The sequence below is a fragment of the Narcine bancroftii genome, chromosome 5 (genome assembly GCF_036971445.1).
Source record: "Narcine bancroftii isolate sNarBan1 chromosome 5, sNarBan1.hap1, whole genome shotgun sequence".
NCBI classification, from domain to species: Eukaryota; Metazoa; Chordata; class Chondrichthyes; order Torpediniformes; family Narcinidae; genus Narcine; species Narcine bancroftii.
Window position 1 is genome coordinate 226,799,327 of NC_091473.1, and position 21,847 is coordinate 226,821,173.

The window sequence follows — 21,847 nt, forward strand, 5'->3', positions numbered from 1 at the left end:
ATAGGTTTTGTGTTTGTTAAAAATATTCCATATTATACTCAGTGTGTGGTTGGAAGAGTGGTGTTGTGGGCCCAACTATATTCAGCTGCTTCATTAACAAACTTCTTTCCACATCAACTCCAGACACGAGTGAATTCTTTTGGTAATGAATGAGAATTAATCATTGCCCACGATAGTGTTGAGCTTCTCTTTTTTTAAACTTTATTGGAGCTGCACGCATTCGGACAAAGGTAAAGTATTCCATCATAACCTGACGAGTGTTTTGTCAATGGTGCAAAGGCCTTGATCTGTCAGGATTTCTCGTATCCATGATATGTATGAGTTTTGTAGAGTTTTGTTGCTGCTCTGTCATGACCTCCCCACCAGCTCAATATCGATAATGCTGTTGAATGCTTCGGAAAAACCATTAGGCTATCTTGACACAGAGGATCAATTTGTGGGACATACACATGTTGATGCCTTTGTAAATAAAATTAGCAAATTGATCCTGCAGGAGAAACATCATCTCAGGTCAACAAAACTCTTGAATCTTATCAATTATTTGCCAAAATAAATATATTTGGAACATCAATGGTCCTTCAAGAATCCAGTTGTTTATTAATTGGGAACAAAAACACCTTTTCCCAAAATTTTTATTGGTTTCTGATGGGAATTGTCATTTTCTAAGATTAATCTAACTGTTGTAGTGCACCAATCAGTCAACATCAACCACTCAGAGGGCACTTTCCAATCAGCAGACATTATCACATGGTTATCAGTAAGCTGGTTTTAATTACACCAAGACTTCAGGTGGTTTTTAATCTTTCATCTTAAAGACCAGCTAGTCCATACATCAGCTCACCCAGGCCTATGGCCAATGCCCAGGTTGTCTGGTTAATTCTATACATGCTGCTATTTGGTAGATCAACTTATGAACTCATTCTATTCATACCCTTGGTTCCAAGCACAACCTCTACTGAACCAAAAGTTAGTATGAAAATCTCAACACTGTCAAAATGACAAAGCTTCAGGGCCACATTCTAAGTCATTAACATCTCCGTACCACAGTTTGTGAAAGTGGCAGGAAGGGTGTGAAACTTCATTGAACAGTGACATCGTGAACCATTATCAGCTTCGACCCAACATTCCCTTCAGACCAATTGGAAGTTCTCTCAGTTCTTAAAAATAATAGGCCTTTCAGCCCATCGATCACTCTGCATTCCATCATGAGTTGATGCATTCTCCCCCTCAGGCCCACCCCCTTGCCTTCTCCCCATAACTTTTCATACCCTGACTATTCAGATACCTATCAATGTCTGCCTGAAACTCACCCAACGAATTGGTCTCCACAGCCACCTGTGGTAGCAAATTCCAAAGGTTCACCACTCTCTGGCTAAAGTAATTTCTCCACATCTCTGTTTTAAATGGGCACCCTTCAATCCTGAAGTTGTGCCTTCTCCTTGGCATGGGAAACAACTTCAGTTACAAGGGATTCGAACCACTGAAGGAATAGGAGCAGTAATGGTGATGGGATAGGATGAGAATCAAGGGGGAAATTCTGCACTGGATGGAGTCACACTTTGCACAAGGGGAAGATGTTTATGTTTGTTAAAAATACACCATCTTATGCTCAGTGTGCGGCTGGAAGAGTGGTGCTGTGGGCACAATTATTTTCAGCAGTTTCGTTAACAAACTCCTTTCTACAAGACACGAGTGAATTCTTTAGGGTAACGAATAAGGAGCTAACCATTCAGGCTTCCTTGTTCAGGGTGGTGTTGAGCTTCTCTCCTCAAACATTATTGGAGCTGCACACATTTGGACAAATGCAGAGTATTCCATCATAGCCTGACGAGTGCTTTGCCAGTGGCACTCAGAGGGGGCAGGCCGACAAGGAAGAGTGCCTGCAGGGAAGCAGGCACACAGGAGTCACAGAGGCACTCTTTTGCTGTGCAACTGAATGCTTGCACTTGGAGGAGGCTTCCAAAGCAAGTAAGTACTCATCCTATGTACTAAATAGAAAACAATTGAGTCGAAGGGGTTTGACTAAAGCATTTACTCCATCTCTCTTTCTACAAGCACCCGATGAATGTTTCCAGACTTCAGGTGGTTTTTAATCTCTCGTCTTAAAGACCAGGTTGCCCATACATCAGCTCATCCAGGCCTTGCAGCCGATGCCCAGGTTGTCTGGCTAATTCTATACATGCTGCTATTTGGTAGATCAACTTCAGATGACAATAACGTAAACTTTATTATACTAGAATAAATATGAGCTGTGCAACCACATATTTACTAAACAAATGTACCACAGTGTCTGAAAGAATTCGATCTTCAATTTAAATGGATGTGCAACAATTATAAAGAACTGCAATGAATAATGAATCTGAGTCTCATTCTGGGGAATTAGAACAATTCATTACTTACGTTGTACATTATGTTTTGCTACCAAAGAAAACTTTTAGATAATTCACATTCAAAAATAAAATCATTTAAACAGCATGAGGTTAAGTAGGGAAGGAGCTATTTGAAACTACATCAGCATCTAAATCATTCTAAATGTCCAATCACAAACTCTAACTGTGATGCATCGCACTTGGTATTAGTCAATAGGTTGGTTTTTTTTGTAAAAAGGGACTGGCATCCTTCCGTCAGTCAAACTTAGAGACAGGGTAAGGCTTCTGGGCAGAGTCTATTTACAAAAACTTTGCATGTCACTTTTTATCCTGTTTGTGTTAGCCCCTTTTAATCAAGAGACGTGAACTTGATTTCAGATTTGTTTGCTCTGCTTTCCTGAGGCATTATCTAACATGGAAGAAAAGATTTCCGATGAAAAATCATTGACCAGAAACATTAATTCTGTTTTTCTTTTCACACTTACTGCAAAAAAGTAGATCATTACCCTGATTACATATTACTCAAGAGTCAAAGGGGTTATGTGAAAACTGGTAAACAGAGTGTCCAGCAAAATCAAATCATGAGATCAATCGGTGGTCAACTCTGATTCTTCCCCGCCACTGCCCAACTGAACTCAGCAAAGTGCCTAACATGAGGTGCTCAATTCACTCAGGGAACACAGTTTTTAGCAGAGGAAGAACTCAATAATCAGCAGTATTTAAGGAAATCGATCATTCACACTTTGAGATTTACTGGTTAGTTATTTAGTTGTGGTTATGTATTGGTGTTTAGTACTACAGGATATTCAAACCATAATTGACTACAAGTCAACCCTGCTGAGTCAGAGACAATGACGCCTCCCTTCCTGACAGGTTGAATACTTTTTATGCATGGCTCAGTGAGAATAATAATGAGACACAAAGAAAGCCTTGTCTCTCTTCCCCTCCCTCTCTCTTCCCCTCCCTCCCTCTTCCCCTCCCTCCCTCTTCCCCTCCCTCCCTCTTCCCCTCCCTCCCTCTTCCCCTCCCTCCCTCTTCCCCTCCCTCCCTCTTCCCCTCCCTCCCTCTTCCCCTCCCTCCCTCTTCCCCTCCCTCCCTCTTCCCCTCCCTCCCTCTTCCCCTCCCTCCCTCTTCCCCTCCCTCCCTCTTCCCCTCCCTCCCTCTTCCCCTCCCTCCCTCTTCCCCTCCCTCCCTCTTCCCCTCCCTCCCTCTTCCCCTCCCTCCCTCTTCCCCTCCCTCCCTCTTCCCCTCCCTCCCTCTTCCCCTCCCTCCCTCTTCCCCTCCCTCCCTCTTCCCCTCCCTCCCTCTTCCCCTCCCTCCCTCTTCCCCTCCCTCCCTCTTCCCCTCCCTCCCTCCCCCCCCCCTCTCTCCCCCTCCCTCTCTCCCCCCTCCCTCTCTCCCCCTCCCTCTCTCCCCCTCCCTCTCTCCCCCTCCCTCTCTCCCCCTCCCTCTCTCCCCCTCCCTCTCTCCCCCTCCCTCTCTCCCCCTCCCTCCCCCCCTCCCTCCCCCCTCCCTCCCCCCTCCCTCTCTCCCCCTCCCTCTCTCCCCCCTCCCTCTCTCCCCCCTCCCTCTCTTCCCCCTCCCTCTCTCTCCCCTCCCTCTCTCCCCCTCCCTCTCTCCCCCTCTCTCTCTCCCCCTCCCTCTCTCCCCCTCCCTCTCTCCCCCTCCCTCTCTCTCTCTCCCCCTCTCTCCCCCCCTCTCTTCCCCCTCTCTCCCCCCCTCTCTCCCCCCTCTCTCTCCCCCCCCTCTCCCCACCCTCTCTCTCTCTCTCTCTCTCTCTCTCTAGAATCACAAAGTAGCAGGACCAGACAACATATCTAGATGGGTGCTGAAGGACTGCGTGGCCCAGCTGACAGAGGTCCTAATGGACATCTTCAACATCACACTGCAGCAGTTCACTGTCCCTGCAGGATTCAAGGCAGACACCATCATTCCAGTGCCCAAAAGAGTGACAGTAACTGGACTAAATGATTACCAACCAGCGGCATTGACCTCGATCATCATGAAGTGCTTTGAGTGGCCGGGAACAGAATGCACAGATCACACCTTCCAGCAAAATTTGCCTCCCATCCAAACGTCCGCAGATTATGCTATACCCTTGACCCTCCGCTCCATCTTGACCCATCTAGTGAATGAAGCCTCATACGCCAGGCTGTTGTTAATTGACTTGAGCACCATGTTCAACATGATCAGAGGCTGCTGGGTAAACTGTCCTCACTGGGACTCAACTCCCCTCTCTGCAATTGGATTCTGGACTTCTTGAACAAAAGACCAGTCAGTCCAGTTTGGTAGCAAAATCTCAAGTCCAATTACACTCAGCAATGGCACACCACAGGGCTGGATGCTCAGCCCTAGACTGTTCACACTGTTGACTCATGACTGTACCTGCTAGATTAAATTCAAACAGAATCATTGTTTGCAGATGATACAACAATAGTCGGCCTCATCGACAACAGTAATGAGTTGGACTACACAGAGAAAGTTGGGAAGCTCATAAAATAGAGCGAGAACAACAACCTGAGTCTCAACATCCACAAGACAAAGGTAATGGTGGACTTCAGGAGGCAGAACTAGACCCTTCTCCACTGTACATCAACAACTCGGCCATGGAGAGAGTGGAGAAGATAAAGTTCCTTAGTCTGCCCATAAAGGATGACCGATCCAGGAGCCACAACACCTCCTCATTAATCAGGGAGGTGCAGCAGGGCCTACACTTCCTGGGGAGGTCAAGGAGAGCACATCTACTAGGCTCCCCGCCGCCCATTCTGAAAATTCTTTTTACAGGATCACAATTGAGAGTGTCCTGTCTGCCTGCATCATTGTGGGGCTTGATAGCTGCAAAGCATCAGACCAGAAGTCAATAAGAAGGATCATCAAAACAGCCAAGAAGATCAATGGGGTCTCACTTTCCTCTATTGATGATATTTACCGGAATTGTTGCTTAAATAAGGCTCAAAGATTCTTCCATCCAGCACACAGTATCTTAGACCTATTACAATCAAAAAGGAGGTACAGGAGTATCAAAATCAGATCTTCCAGGCTGGGAAATAAGCTTCTTGTGAGAATGATGGAAGAGTATCCTGAAACCAAGTGAATCATTCCAAAATATTTTTATATATTTGTTGTAAATTATATCTTATGCATAATATGTGATTATTATGCATTGTGTGTGTATGTGTGTGAACCATGGTCCGGAGAAATGCTGTCTGGTCGGGTTATATATGTACAGCCAGATGAAGATAAACTTGGGTTTTGTATTCTGGAGAACATAGCAGCATCAATGATCTTTGGGAAAAGATGTGACTGACATTATAACTCTAAACTTTAGCCAAACATTTTAGCATCATACTGAGAGGCTTTAGGATCTTTTCAGTATTCAGAACTTTGGATATGGGATACTCGACCTACTACCAGCACTGTCGCACCGTGGACACTCCTGCTGAAGTCAGGATGGCCTTGGGGCGAGTTAACTCAAGGAGAGGGACTGGACCAGAGAACTGGACATATCCTGGGGGCCTGTGAGATCAACTGGGTGATATCTTCACAGATATCTTTAATCTTTAACTGCAGACTGCAGTTCCCACTTCTTTCAAGAAGGCCGTGGTCGTAATTGCGTTGAAGAGAAGGACAAGAAGAAGCCTAAAATGGCTGGTGGCTTTGCCATAAATTAACATCATGCAGAGGCTGAGACACATCAACCCCAGCATTCCAGCGAGCTTCAATCTGCTTCAGTTTGCCCATCGGCCAAAGAGATGTACGTCAGACGCCATCTCCCTGCCTCTCCACTTGGCCCTGGAGCGCCTGGTCGCCAAGAACATCCATGTCAGTTTACCTCTCATAGACTACAGCTTTGCTTTCAATACTATAGCCCCCAGCAAATTCATTCCTAAACTTCAGGATCTAGAACTCAGCACCGCCACCCCTGACTTTCTGTCCAAATAACAGCCATGAGCGAAGAAGGGTAATAAATCTCCACCACAATCATACTCAAGACTGATGGTCCTCAATGACGTGTATTCACTCCCTACTATACTCCCTCTATACCGTGACTGTACAGCCAAATACCATTCAGGCTCCATCTGCAAATCTGTCAACAATGCCACAGTATTGGGATAAGGGTCAAATCATGACCACACAATAAAGACCCAATGAAGACCTAAACTCTGATTGAAGAGATAGGATGTACAAGTATTTGGAGAGTCAGGGATAGATTAGCGATGATCAATCTGACTTTGTGCGTGGTAGATTGTTTTTAACAAATCTTAGGGTTTTTACAGGATGGTACCAGGAAAGTCGATGAAGGAAAAGCTATGCATGTGGTCTACATGGACTTTAGTAAGGCTTTTGACAAGGCTCCACATAGGAGCTATTCAGGAAGGTTCATTATCTTGGTATTCATGGTGAAGTAGTAAACAATTCAATATTAGCTTTATGGGAGAAGCCAGTAGTGGTAATGGATATTGGCCCTCTGACTGGAGGCCCCCGACTAGTGGTATTTCAAGTATCAGAGCTGGGTCCATTGTTGTTTGTCATCTATGTCAATGATCTAGCCCAGTGGTTCTCAACCTTTTTCTTTCCACTCACATATCACTTTAGTCATTCCTTATGCCTTAGGTGTTCTCTGATTAATAAGTGATTGCTTAAGGTGGGATGCGGGTGGAAAGAAAAAGTTTGAGCATCATTGTTTTAATCGTTCCTAATTGACTCGTTATTTGCACAATTTCATAACTCCAAAGGAAATGGGGCCAATGACAATTTTTCACAAGCAAAATATTTCAGTAACAATTGGGTCTAGAGCAGTGATTCTCAACCTTCCCTTCCCACTCACATACCACCTTAAGCAATCCCTTACTAATCACAGAGCCCCGATGGCATAGGGATCACTTGAAGTAGAATGTGTGTGGAAAGAAAAAGGTTGAGAACCACTGGTCTAGATGATAATGTTGTAAATCGCACCAGCAGGTTGGCAGATGACAAAGAATGGAGGTGTTGTGGACAGTGAGAAAGGCCTTCAAAGCTTGCAGAGGGATCTGGACCAGCTGGAAAAATGGGCTGAAAAATGGCAGATGGAATTTAATGCCATCATGTTTGAGGTGATGCATTTTGGAAAAAACAAACCAAGGTACCACATACATGGTGAATGGTAGGGCACTGAGGTAGAACAAAAGGATCTGGAAATTCAGATACATAATTCCCTGAAACTGGCATCACAGGTAGAGTCGTAAAGAGAGCTTTTAGCACATTGACATTCATAATTGAAAGTATTGAGTGGAGGAGTTTGGAAGTTATGGTAAAGTTCAATGAGACATTGGTGGGGCCAAATTTGGAATATTATGTGCAGTGCTGGTCACCAAACTACAGGAAAGATATCAATCAAGTTGAATGAGTGCAGAGATTTACTTCGATGTTGCCCAGGATTTGAGGATCTGAGTTACAAAGAAAGGTTAACCAAGTTTGGACTTTATTCCCTGGAGTGTAGAAGAATGAGGGGAGATTCGATAGAGATTTACAAAATTATGACGGGTATAGATAAAGTAAATGCAAGTAGGCTTTATCCACTGAGGTTAGGTTAGGTTAGATACAAACCAAAGGATGTGAGTTAAGGGTGAAAGGAGAGAGGTTTAGGGGGATTTTGTGATGGGAGTATGGAATGAGCTGTCAGCTGAAATGGTGAATGCAGGTTCAATTTTAATATTTAAGAAAAATTTGGACAGGTACATGAATGGGAAGGATATGGAGGGATGTGGACAGAGTGCAGATCAGTAGGACTTGGCAGAATAATACTTCAGCACAGGGTAGAAGGCCTGAAGGGCCTGCTTTCTGTTGGTCCAGGTTCTATGCAGAACTATGACTGTCCCTTGAGACTATTTGCATGCTTTCTGACAATGTACCAAACATTTCCATAAGCATTTTCTTTGTTTAGATCTGATTGAAGCACTCATCTAAATCCTCTGCAGCAGAACTTGCACAATGTTATCCTTCGGGGAGTTGGCTCCAGGCAACTCTTTCCTTCTCACAGCCCGACTGCAGATTATCTTATCTCTAAGCAGCCTACCAAACTGTGCTAAGCTTCTAGAGTCTGAACTTGTGGCTGGAAGTATTAAATCATCATTATTTTCTTGCTGCTCTCCACCATCACTCATCCAGGTGCGAGTCTGGTTAACTGAAAGGCAAGAGTATAAGAGAGTCGCAGTGAATTTTAAATTAAATGTTTTGGAGGGGGGGGGGAGCCCATGCAGGCATGGGGAGAATGTCTTACAGTCAGCGCAGGATTCGAAACCTGGCCTCTAACGGCTACACTAACGTGCCATCCCTAAGGTTTGGCACACCGAATAAAAGCTGCACACTTAGGCTACCCATGTCTCTTAAATCTGAGAGAATTGGAATGTGAGGAGAAGGATGAAGTCAAATCAAACACATTGCATGCTTTCGCCACAGAAACTGGGCATGGTGTTAGCCTCTACAATAATGTTCAGCACTCTGCCAGGCATGAGCTGTCGGAGTTGTGCCTTTCCCCTCCTGGTTAGCTGCTGCAGACCCCTGTTGGATGCCACGTTGCCCTGCAAGACAGAAGGGAATGTTTTAATGATGTGTCTGCTGCAGCTTAATAGTTATTGCTGTTTAACCGCTGTAAGATGTGGATTTGAGGCACGAAGCAGTATGTGGCTCCAGCTCCACACTGGAATTTAACTTTCTGAATGAAGCTCTGGAGGTTGTACAAGATCATTTGGAGAGGGTCATCGCAGGCATTGCTGGCTTCACGCTTGCTGCACTTCCACATCAATGGATCAAAACTAAGCATTGGGAAGGATTCACTGTTGCACCTCCACTGGCAGTAACAATTTAACCAACGTTTTGACACCGTTGATCAGAATTCAATACCTTCACTGGGCGCACTGCACTCTCCCCTTTCAGAAAACCATCAGTAACCAGTCAGCCATAGTACAGTAAAAGCAACCCATCATTTATGAATGAAATCCGATGCTTGAGCCCAACCAGAGTGATGGATTGTTGGTAGGTTAAGGGGTAAAGTGAAATTAAAAAGTATCAGGCCCACAATCTGGTTGATGAAAGATGGGATTTAATAAAGCAATTATTGACCTTGACCGTGAGTCTATGCTCTACCACCCCCCCACCCCAACCACCAACATTTTCAGTCTCCTCTAACTGCCACAACACTGGGTGCTTCAGGAACTTGGAGCCCTCCTATGAAGAGAGGACTACTCTCCCCTTTGTGTCATCTAATAGATGTCCTGGAATCCCAGCCTCAACATGCTTCCAACAAATCCCTCAGAGTTCAAGATGCATGTCTATCTTTGGTTCTGGTCAAAACAGCTCATCCCATTTAAGAGAAGAATGCAAGGGTTTAATCAGTACCTGAGCTGGTGGTAGGAATCATGCATCTTGGCCCTGTGCATTTGTACTAAATTAATAAACGCCAAGGTTAACACTAGCCTGCTCCCTGAAATCTCATTAATTAGCGTGCAGGGCAAATTCTGTATGAGGCTTACAACAGAGCAGATTCATTGCACCGTGTAATCTCAGCACTGTGCAGTTCAGGCATTGCAGCATTGATTTGCTCTGCATGTTCTCCAGATGTTGAATGTGGCTCCAACTTTAGACTTGAATTTAACTTTCCGAATGAAGCTCTGGAGATTGGACAGTAATACAAAATCATTTGGAGAGGGTCATCGCAAGCATTGCAGACTTCACGCTTGCTGCACTTCCACATCAACAGATCAAAATTAAACATTGGGAAAGATTCACTGTTGTTCCTCCACTGGCATTAACAATTTATCCAACGTTTTGTCACCATCGATCAGAGTTCATACCTTTCTTGTGCACACTCCACTCCAGCCTTTCAGTAAACAATCAACAACCACCCAGACATTGTAAAAGCAACCCAGTGACCCCAAAGGCTTTCATATGCTGGCCATTAACATTGCAAATTCTAGCCATCTGTTCACTATGTTTAATCTTATCACTTGAATGAAGATCATCAACAATCCTGAATGGACATGAGTCTGGCAAAAAATATGAAATGGTAAGGCTGTAAACAAGAGTTGAGCCAAAGTTCAGAATTACAAATCATCAAATGCAAAAATGCTACACTGGACTTGCATTGAACAAACTTTACTTGCATGACTATATTAATCTTAAAGCATTTTACATTATTTTCAGTCACGTTCTTTAACCATCGCCACATCTGCAGATTCCTCCCCTTCCACGGAGCCACTGGAAAGATGAACAATAATATTATAGATAATTAACCTCCCCTCCCCCAAGCTAACAGATGCCGGACACACAGTTTCAGTAGTGAAGGATTTAATTTACAGAAGGCAAATGGTAACAGATGCAGTGTACGCGCGCACACACCCACATCCACACGCACACACCCACAATAAACTGGTACATACAATAATCAAGGAAGAGTCACTAGGATGCCCCCCATTCCCACCCGGAATGGCCGTATGCTACAAGGGACACTAATTAAATATTCCCAACCCTTTTAAACAGTGCACATGTTACCAACAGTTTCTCCAGTGCCCTTCCATGCTCCTCGGCCTGGAGTGAAGTAGGGTGGTCCCAAGCTGGCAAAGAGAGAGAACAAAGAACACATGGCACTTTTATAGTGCTAGAGGGCTGGGAGGTCCAGCGCCGGTTGTTAGCGGGGTCAAATGTCTCAGTTCTAGGAGGGTTAATCCAATTACAACAGCCAATGGCCCAAGGCCAAGTACAGGCAGGCTGGAGAATCCAGTCCAGGGAATTTACTAATGGGACCAAATCTTGATTAGCAGCTGGTATGTCCTCTGACTAGGTAGGGGGAAGTGCTGTCACATGACAGCCACAACCTTTCTCAATGCAGGTAACTCTTACTAAGTAGAGATAAGGAGACAATTTAAGAGAGTCACCCCAACGGTGAGAGGCATCAACCTGCTAATCCTGGGCAATGCCATTGCTGTTTCATACAACTTTATTCAAACAGCTGCTAGGAGCAAAGCATAACCAAGGCTCTCTGCTGGCTAAATATTTGTTCCCACCTTCGCCAAAAGGTTTGTGTGTTACTTCAAAGAACAATGACTTAAACAATTTTAAATTTGTTCATTTATAACCTATGATTTAATTCTTATTTCCTCAATTATTTTTTGCTGGTTGCTTGAAGCTATGGTTTACTTGAATTCCTGATACCAGGGGTTTTACTGTATCACAATTTTATGGTTCCTGCAGCTGTCCGTGATCTCTCTGCAAATTTGCTCCTTGATGAATATTGGGAGGTCTACAACCCCATTATTTTTCAATTTATTTAGACATACAGCACAGTAACAGGCCCTTTTGGCCCATGAGCCCGTGCCACCCAATTAAACTACAACCTTATTACATTTTAAACAGCGGGAGGAAACTGGATTCCTCTGGGGAACTCCCATGCAGTCATGGGGAGAATGTGCAAACTCCTTGTAGACAGCATGGGATTTGAACTCTGGTCCCAATCGCTGGTGCTGTAACAGCGTTGTGCCAACTGCCATGCTAACTTTCCTGCCCCAACAATATGATTGTTGTCCTACCTTTCCCATTTCTTATTTCTACCAATATAGCCGCAGTAGACGAGCCCTCTAATCTGTCCTGTCTGATAACAGCTGTGACATTTTCCCTGACTTGCAATGCTACCGTTCCCCCTTTCAGCACACCCCCTCTATTGGATCTGAAATAATGGAACCCTGGAATGTTGAATTGCCTGTCCAGCCCCTCCTGTAACCAAGTTTAACTAATGGCCTCAAAGTCATAATTCCATGTACCAATCTTTTACTGTAATAAATAAATGTGGGTTATTTTAAAACACCTCTACTTTATTAGCTAAGGTATTCTCTCAAGACCATGTGGAGGCATCCACCTTGAATCCATTCAAGCTGTAACAAACTAGTCTCTGACTCCTTCTAGTGGTCAGGAGTATCACTAGCACTTTCATTCCATCCTCTTTCCTTGAGATGTTTAATCTAATAACATGACACACTAATATAGTATTCATTTCAATTTAAAGTTCAACACAAATGAAAACACAAACAGCACACATGTTTTAAGCATGCAGTTCTTTTCCTTTAGAGATTTAGTCTGTCTGGTGCTTTGATAACATATGTGGATCTTCTTAACACAGGTGCTTGTATTGGCTCCACTGGTCCACTACTGTCTGGCACAGGTGGTGTTTCCTCTGTTGCTGTGCAGGCTAGATCATCTGCATTTGTTCATTCCTGCAATGTATCTTGCATTTTCAGCAGGCTCTTTCGATTCCTTCTCAATATTTGACCATCCTCTGTTCTGACAGTGTAGGATCTTGGATTTACTTCCTCTAGAACAATGGCCTTTTTATCCCAAGTGTTGGAATATCTGAGCCTCATTGTGTCATGTTGTGCCAGCTTCACACTGGCTTGTCATAGTTTGCTTTTTGTCTCCATTCCAGATGCTTTTGTTTCCAACTGACTTCTTTGACATCTCAGTTCTTCTTTGGGTCTGCAGAGTAGGGAAGCATGGTGCATAGTCTATGTCTCATCAGAAGCTCAGTGGGTGACATGTCATGTTCAAGTAGCAAAACTCTGTAACTCAATAGAACTAGATATGGATCTGACCCACTGTCTAGTGATTCCTTGAGCAATTGTTTAACTATGTGAATTCCTTCCTCTGCTTTGCTGACTGTGGATGCAGAGAACTTGAAGACACATGTCATAAATCATACTCTTCTACAAAGTTCTGGAATTCTCTTCAGCTGCAGCATGGTCCATTGTCACTGTAGACAATTTGAGGAATTCCATGTATTACAAAGATCGATTTCATATATTTGATCACACAACAGCAGATATGTTAGGAAGCAGCACAATCCCAGGATAGTTTGATAAATAATCAATAACCAGCAAATAATTCTTTCCATCCATGTGGAACAAATCAGTCCAAACTTTCTGCCATGGTTCTGCTGGTAAGTCAGTTATTATCATGGATTCTTTTGCCAGCTTTGTGTGGTATCAAACAGGTCTCAGAGCTTGAAACCATTCTGCCAATGACCAATAAACAACAGTCCTGGCCCTCCTTTGCATTTTTCCATTCCAAGGTGCCCCTCGTGCACTCTTTTCAGGATCTCTTGTCACAGTGATTGAAGAATGGCAATTCTGCTCTGTGTGAGTAGAAGCCCATTAACAACAGTCAGCTCAGCTTTGATGTTGTAGTATAGCTGACTTTCCCCTCTTGGCCATCCTTCATTCAGGTTCTTGATGACCTGAAGAACTGTGTCCTTTTCTGTTTCTTCCACTCCTGGCACCATGTGATGTTTCTTTTATTGTAGTAAAGAAACTTGGGTTCTTTTAAAACAACTATACTTTATTAGCTAAAAAAAACTCTCTCAAGATCATGTGATGGCATCCATCTTGAATCCACTCAAGCTACAACAAATGTCTCTGACTCCCTCTAATGGTCAGGAGGATCACTAGCATTCTATCATTACAATCCATATTCTAAGCTCATCTACCTTTCCTACAATACTCCTTGCATTGAAATAGACGTACCTTAAAACATTTATTCTCTTCATGCACATTTTGATTTCTGTTTTCATGTGCATTCTTAACATAATCTTTTTTTACATCCCCTCCATTTCACGATTTGCTCTAGCACACCAGTTTCTCCTACCCCTGCAAATCTAATTTAATCTCATTCCCCCCCAACCCTCAGAGCAGAACTAGTGAGCCTCCCACACCAGTTCAAATGTAAACTGTCCTGCTGGTACAGGTCACACATCCTCTGGAAAAAAGTCAACTGAATCAGGAACCTAAACCCCCTCCCTTCTGCACCACCTCTTTCATCAAGCATCAAACTGCATTATTCTCCTCTTTCTAGTCTCACTTGCATGTGGCATGGGTAGCAATCCTGAGATCGTAACCCTGGAGCTCCTGTCCTTCCACTTAGCACCTAATGAACTGAACAACTGAACACTCTTTGCAGGACATAATCCCTTTTTCTATCCATGTCATTGCCCCAACATGGACCTTGTCATCTGGCTGCTTACCTTCTCTCTAGAAAATGTCACACTTGAGAAATCCTGCAACCCTGTGATCTATGCCCAAAATGGCAGCGCCTTTGCTCGGTGCTGGTTTTGATTCCAACCCTCTACTTCAAATAATACATTTGGAGCTTTCATTTTTTGGACCTATAAATGGAATAAAATTATATATTCTTCCTTGATGTACTTACCTTAAAATCTGGTGGATAAATCCAACTGCAGGCCTTAGAAGTCTGGTCTTAATTAAATATTGTACTGTCTTCCCATTCAGATTGATGGGTGTAGCCAGAGCTATCTATACTAATGGCATATTCATCAAACATCGCTAAAACAGACTGTCAGATCGATATCACCATTCTGTCTTTGAGATTTTGCTGTACATAAATTTGCTTCTGTACTTTCTGTACTTACTCCTGCATCTGACCAGATAAATTTTTATTTCTTTCCAAGTAGTTTTGTTAATGGGAGTGCAATTTCTGCAAAGTTTTTACAAAATCTACGATAGTAGCCAATCATACCTAGAAAACTCCGAAGAGCTTTCTTATTACAGGGGATAGGGAATGCAATGATAGCCAATACTTTCACTCAAACCGGTGCCACCTGTCCCTGTCCTACCACATAACAGAGATAAATTACAGTGGCATGTCCAAACTCACTCTTGTGCAAATTCACTGTGAAGTGTGCTTCCACCAGTCTCTGAAATAACTGCTCTAATTCAAGCATGTGTTCTTCCCATGTATCCGTACTAATTACTAAATCATCGATATAGGTTCTTGTGTACTCTAAACCCTGAATTACTGCATTAATATTCTCTGAAATGTGCCAGGTGCATTTTTCATCCCGAAAGACATAATATTATACTCATACAATCCCGAAGGTGTAACAAATGCAGAAATCTCTCTGCCTTTCTCTGTCGAAGGAACACACCAGTATCCTTTTAAGAGATCAATCTTTGTAAGAAACTTAGCCTTCCCCACCTTATCCATACAGTCATCTATTCTGGGAATAGGGAACACATCAGTCTTTGTCACTATGTTTACCTTTCGATAATCAGTACAAAACCTAATTGAGCCATCTGGCTCAGGCACCAAAACATAGGGTGAACTCCAGTTTGAACTTGATTTTCAGATGATGTCATTTTTGAGCATATAATCCACCTCTTGATCCAACAATCTGCTCTTTTCCTGATTAACTCAGTAAGGATGCTGCTTAATAGGCTTAGCATCACCGACCTCTAATTCATGACAAGCAACAGTAGTTCTTCTTGGAACATCTGGGAATATATCCTTAAATTTCATAAGTAATGTCTTCATTTCTTCCCTTTCTCATTTAGTCAAATGCATTAACTTGGTATCTCAGTTTTGCAAAACTATAGAATTTTCCAGTCTGGGGCTTATCTCTTTCTGTGCTCCATGACCTTCCATGAAACTTATCTCCTCCTTACTTTCCTCTATAACTAGCACCTTAGTTGGAATCCTAGTCTCCTCCTCAGTCATTTTCTCAAAGTAAGGTTTAAGCATGTTCACGTGACAGACCTGTGTCGATCTTCAATGATCAGGCGTCTCAATGACATAGGTGGCCTGGTTAATTTTTGATTTCACCTTATATGATCCTGAAAACTGAGCTATCAAAGGGTTTGACTGTATTGGAAACAAAACCAATACTTTGTCGCCAGATTTAATGTCCCTAATTTTTGCTTTTTGATCATACCAAATTTTCATTTTCTCCTGAGCAGTTTTAAAATTTTTCCTTGCCATCCCACAAGCCAGATGTAAACTGTTTTTAAATTTGAAAACATAATCCAACATATTTGATTGCATATCATTATGTATCCATTGTTCCTTCAACAATAGTAATAGATCCTTGACTTCTTGACCAAACACCAACTCAAATGGACTAAAGCCAAGAGACTCCTGAGTTGCCTCTCTAACAGCAAACAATAATAAATGGATTCTTTCATTCCAATCCTTTTTATTTTCCATGCAATGAGTCCTTATCGTATTATTCACAGTTAAATGGAACTTTTCCAAGGCCCCTTGACTTTCAGGATGATAGGCAGACGACACAATTTGATGGGCTCCCAATTCATACACCACCTGTTGAAATATTCCAGACATAAAATTACTCCCTTGGTCCAATTGAATTTCCCTTGGTAGGCCAAACAGTGTGAAAAATTTTAGCATAGCCTTCACAATCGTCTTCGCTTTAATGTTTCTCAGGGTAATAACCTCTGGAAACCTTGAAGCTGTGCACATGAGTGTTAACAAATATTCATTTCCCGCTTTGGTTTTTGGCAACAGGCCAACACAATTCACTATTATTTTTGAGAAGGGCTCTCCAAAAACAGGGATGGTTTGTAAAGGTGCCACTGGTGGTCCTTGATTAGGCTTGCCCACCAGTTGACAAGTGTGACAGGTTCTACAAAAGTTCACAACATCCTTTCTTAATTTCGGCCAATAAAACTGTTTCCTTATCTTTTCTACCATCTTCTTCACTCCAAGATGGCCTCCTAAATGTGTACTATGAGCCAACTTTAATATTTCATTCTTGTAAGTTTTGGGAATTACAACTTGCCTTACTACCACTCAGTTTTCACTGGCAGGTATCACTTATGGTCTCCACTTTCTCATCAATATTCCATCTTGAACAAAGCAACCTACTGGCACAGTTTCAATTTCCTGGTTAGACAGAATCTTATCTCTTATCCCAGCAAGATCAGGATCATGCTTTTATGTGGCTATTAATTCTTCTCTTGACAACAGCAAAGCTGGATCCTTAGGTTTGTCCTCAATGCTCATCTCCACTACAGGATCATCACAGACTTTCTCTACCTCTACCTTTTTTCTAGACATGGCTCTAGTAATGGTACACGCAGGGTAGATTTCCAAATCCTTTTCGGACTCAAACCAATGGCTTACTTGTGAGTTTCACTGCAGGTATGACTTTACCCTATGCTAAATCATTTCCTAACAAAAGAGAAACTCCATGCTCTGGTAGACTTGATCTTATCCCTATCATAACTGAGCCATTAGCTAAGTCTGATTTCATCACTATTCTATGCAAAGGTATAGGCTCTGCTTCATCACCAATGCCTTTAATTAAATTCACATCTCCAGTATCGGTCTCCTCACCAAAATTCAAAACGTTGCTTAATACAAGCGATTGGACTGCTCCAGTATCCCGCAGGATTTTAAATGGATCTTGGTTGGATCCTTCTTTAACCGAAATGAAACCTTCAGTCATAAATGGTTTAAAAATATCCCTAACTTTCTCACTCTGAACACAAGCAATTGGTACCACCCCTTTCTCATTCTTCCTTTTCAGTACAGGACAATTTGTTATTATGTGTCCTGGCTTCTGACAATAGTGGCAAATAACACTCAAAAATTTTTCCTTCACCCATTTCTCTTCCTCTTTTCCTTTAACCTCACTTCTAGATTTTCTTTCTACTCTAATTGGATTATCAGCAGTATTCCTTTGAAAGGTTTTCCCTAGTGTCCACTTAGATTCATGGGTTAAAGCATATTCCTCTCCGAATTTAGCCAATTCTTGCCAAGTTTTTATATTTTCTCTGCCAAGTACACTTGAATATCGTCAGGAACACAATTTTTAATCTCCTCAATCAGAATGATTTCCCTCAATAAATCAAAGTTATTTTCTACTTACATTGTGGCACACCACCGATCAAAACACACAACTTTCCGATAAGCAAAGTCCAGGTAAGATTGGGTTGCTGCAATTTTTAAACTCCTGAACTTTTGTCTATAAGATCGGAGTATAGCCTGCTTTACAAATTTACAAATTCATAATCAGCTGCTTGTTGTACAGTGAGACACAAATACACCTGTTGGCCTTTCCCTTTAAGAACACTTTGTAGCAGGAGTGACCATTGGTCTGGTGGCCATTTTAAATTTACAGCTACTTTCTCAAAATGCTGAAAATACTAGTCTATTTCAGCTTCCTCAAATGGAGAAACTAACCTCACTTCTCTACTGACCAGAAACCTCTCCTCCTGACCAGCACATAGGTTTTGGGATTCTCCCTCTCCTTGCATTATGGTCAGCTGTAATTTAGATAGTTCTAGCTCATGCTTCCATTCTTTCTCTCTCTCCTCCATTTCTGCCTGCCTTCTTTTTTCCTCTAACTCTAGTTTTCTCAAAGCCAACTTTACTTCCTCTGAAGTTTTCTCCTTTGGAAACTGTTCTAATGCAGCTTCTTCAAATACCCCCTTTCCTACATAGTGCTTAACAATCTTTTTTCATCCCAGTTCTTACTGTAAGAAGTTTTAACTTGCCAACTATAACCATCAGTTCTGAATTTTTAGCCATTTTTAAATTAACCACTGAAGGGTTCGCTATGGACTGGTCAATATTCATAGTTGCTGGTTTTTCTGCTGGTGATTTATACACTCACCATTTATTTTTAATTTCAAGCTGGAGCTTGAGTCAAACTCAGACAACTGATAACTAAGCACAAGTCAATCGCCCCTAAAACTTCCAAATTGGTTTGATCACGGACGATGCCCCCAAATTATGTTACAAGATCAATCCAGCAACCACAAAGAAGGCAGATCACAGGGGTAATGATGAACAATTACTTTATTAACAAAAACACACGTTCAAACTATTAATCAAAAATCCCTCCTTTTATAACAATGCCCACTGGTTATTATGCAAATTTCTATAACAGTGTAAAACTAATAAATTCCCCAGCCTAAATATAACATATGCAATTAAAGTCTAAGTTATATTTCCAACCAGCCCACAGAAAAACTTAGACATAAAACAAACACAAAACACACAAGACTCACAAAACTTCAATCTCAACTGAAGCAAAGATCATAAACAAAATTCAGTTTGTTTGGTAAACTGAAGCCAAAAGATCTTTGAGAGAGAGTGAGACAGACAGAGAGAGAGACAGACAGACAGACAGACAGACAGACAGACAGACAGACAGACAGACAGACAGACAGACAGACAGACAGACAGACAGACAGACAGACAGAGAGCACAAAATTTAAAGTTGTCTTGTGTTGCTTGCAGAGAGGGGAACCATTGGCTTGGTCCGGATCCTTCTGGCTGCCTTCAGAATGTTCATCCTTTTTGAAATCCCAACATGCTAAACTGTCCTCCAGACCATGACTCATGCTCTGGACCTCCTCCTCAGCACCACCCAGTGGTGGTTTATCATCCACATCCAGAAAAGTTTAGATCATTTTCTGCAATGCTCAGTCCATCTCCCACTCTCTCAGCAGTCCACCTTCACCTTAGCTTTCTAAGGCAAACTGTCACTTTTCAACACAAAACCACACAACACATCGGCAAATACACAACACAGAACTCTGTAACACTACTTAGCCAGATCATAGTCATTTTAAATTGCGTACTAACTAGTGATGAGTGGGAGTTCATGAATTTTCATTGAGTCTGTTAAGCTACGTAATCTGTATCCGCCAAATGTGATCAAACCCATTTATGATTTTATAAGCGTGTTTTATAAGCATGTAATTACATCTTAAGAACTGGTGTCCATGTCAAAGAAAGCAAAAGGTGCTTCAGATATGTTAAAAAGTCAAAAGGACACTGGGCTGTGCATATGTGGAACAAGTTGCCAGGTAAAGTGATAGGGACAGGTACAATTATGGCCTTTATAAAGGCACTTGGGCAAGGTACATGAATAGGAAATGATTAGAGGAATGTGGGCCAAACACAAGCAGGTGGCACAAGCTCAATAGACAAATTATTCAGCATAGATGAATAGGGCCAAAGGACTTATTTGTCTGCTGTATAATTCTATGGCTCGATAACCAGGGACTGATTAATCAAAACCTAGCCCTGTTTGACCAGGATTTCATCCTCATCAGCAATCCTGACATGCTACTAAGCACCAGTATCATATTCTACTCTCCTTCTGCCATTGATTCTGCTATTTTCTCTTCCTCCATTTCCGATGATTTTGTAGGCACTTACCTGCCTGGCACACCATGTTAATCTTAGCTAAAATAAAAACCAGAATGCTCATCAGGTCATCCAGCTGCTGTGGAGAGAGCAATGTTTCAGGTCAATAGCCTTTCCCCAGAACTAGGAAACAACAATCATGCAAGGAGAAGGAGGGGAGAGAACAAAGGTTGTGCAGATAACACAAATGCCACAAATGTGATTGCCCACATCGGTCAGTCAGTCAATTTTCGAGTACAAAGTTGCGAATATAAAATCCTATACAGGTAATTATGCTTGGTGAGCAATTGAATTCTCTGGAGAATTATATTTGTGAACAAGGTCTGTTTAGATTTTAAAAACAGGTCTTAAGAATGACTGCCTGAATGAATAGAGTTATTGACAATATCAGAAGAGATGGAAAGCTGGCTATTTACATATTGAAGAGCCACTATGAACTGGAGCAAACTTACCCAGGCTGAAATTAGCAAAGCCTCACAATAAATGCTCATTTATTACAATGAGTGGGGGGTGGGGTTAGTCACACAATTTAAATAAAATACTCTTGCTTGCTTTCATTACGGAAATGCATCCCCCTGATTTGATCGATGGACGAATCACCCAACCATTTCCATTTTAGCCAGCATTTCTGGCGACATCATATTCAGCCAGAAAAGGCGGAGATTAAGATTCTGGTTAGAGCTTATTATTGATTATTCCAAGAACGGGGTTCATGGCGTGTTCATCTGGAATTCTGGGAGGCTTGCCATCTCCCTGATAACTACATCTGCATGAGGTGCATCAAGATGCGCTCCTTACAGGGAACTGGAGATGTACAGGAGAACGAGAAGAATGAGGAGAATGAGAAGAATGAGGAGAACGAGGAGCAACACCAAAGGTGCAGGAGGCAAGAAGCTGGGTGACTGTCAGGGAAAGGAAGGGCAAGCAGGCAAGTAATGCAGGGTACCCCTGTAGCTAGTCCCCTCAATAATAAGTATACTGCTTTGGATACTGTTGTGGGGGACAACCTACCTGGAAAAAGCTGGCATTGAGCCTGTCTTTCTGGCTCTGAAGGTAAGGAGGGAGCAAAGGAGAGCAGTAGTGATAGAGGAATTCAATAATTAGAAGGACAGACAGGGATTTTATGAACATGAAAGAGACACCTGTACAGCTTGTTGCTTCCCAGGTGCCAGGGTCAGGGACATTTCAGAACGGGTCTATGGCATCCTGAAAAGGGGGGGGAGGGGGGGATGAGCAGCCTGAAGTCATGGTACATATAGTATCAATGACAATAGGTAGAAAAAGAGATAAGGTCCTGAAGAGAGAATACAGAGAGCGAGATAGGAAACGGAAAGAAAGGACCTCAAGAGTAGTGATCTCAGGAGGGTAAAAATAGGATGAAATGCAGATGAATGTGTGGCTGAAGAATTGGTGCAGGGTATGGGGTTCAATTTCTTCACCATTGGAATCTCTTCTGGGGAAGGTATGATCTGTACAAAAAGGGC

The 21,847-nt window shown here is 42.5% G+C and overlaps 1 long non-coding RNA gene across 1 annotated transcript in view; it reads right to left on the reverse strand.

The window, feature by feature from the left end:
• Positions 1-8,599: 8,599 nt before the first annotated feature.
• The window catches only part of LOC138764979 (uncharacterized), a 61,279-nt gene continuing 48,031 nt past the window's right edge, over positions 8,600-21,847 (reverse strand). The window contains exon 3 of the long non-coding RNA XR_011358396.1: positions 8,600-8,929. This is a non-coding gene — a long non-coding RNA (uncharacterized lncRNA). The remainder of the gene's footprint in view (positions 8,930-21,847) is intronic.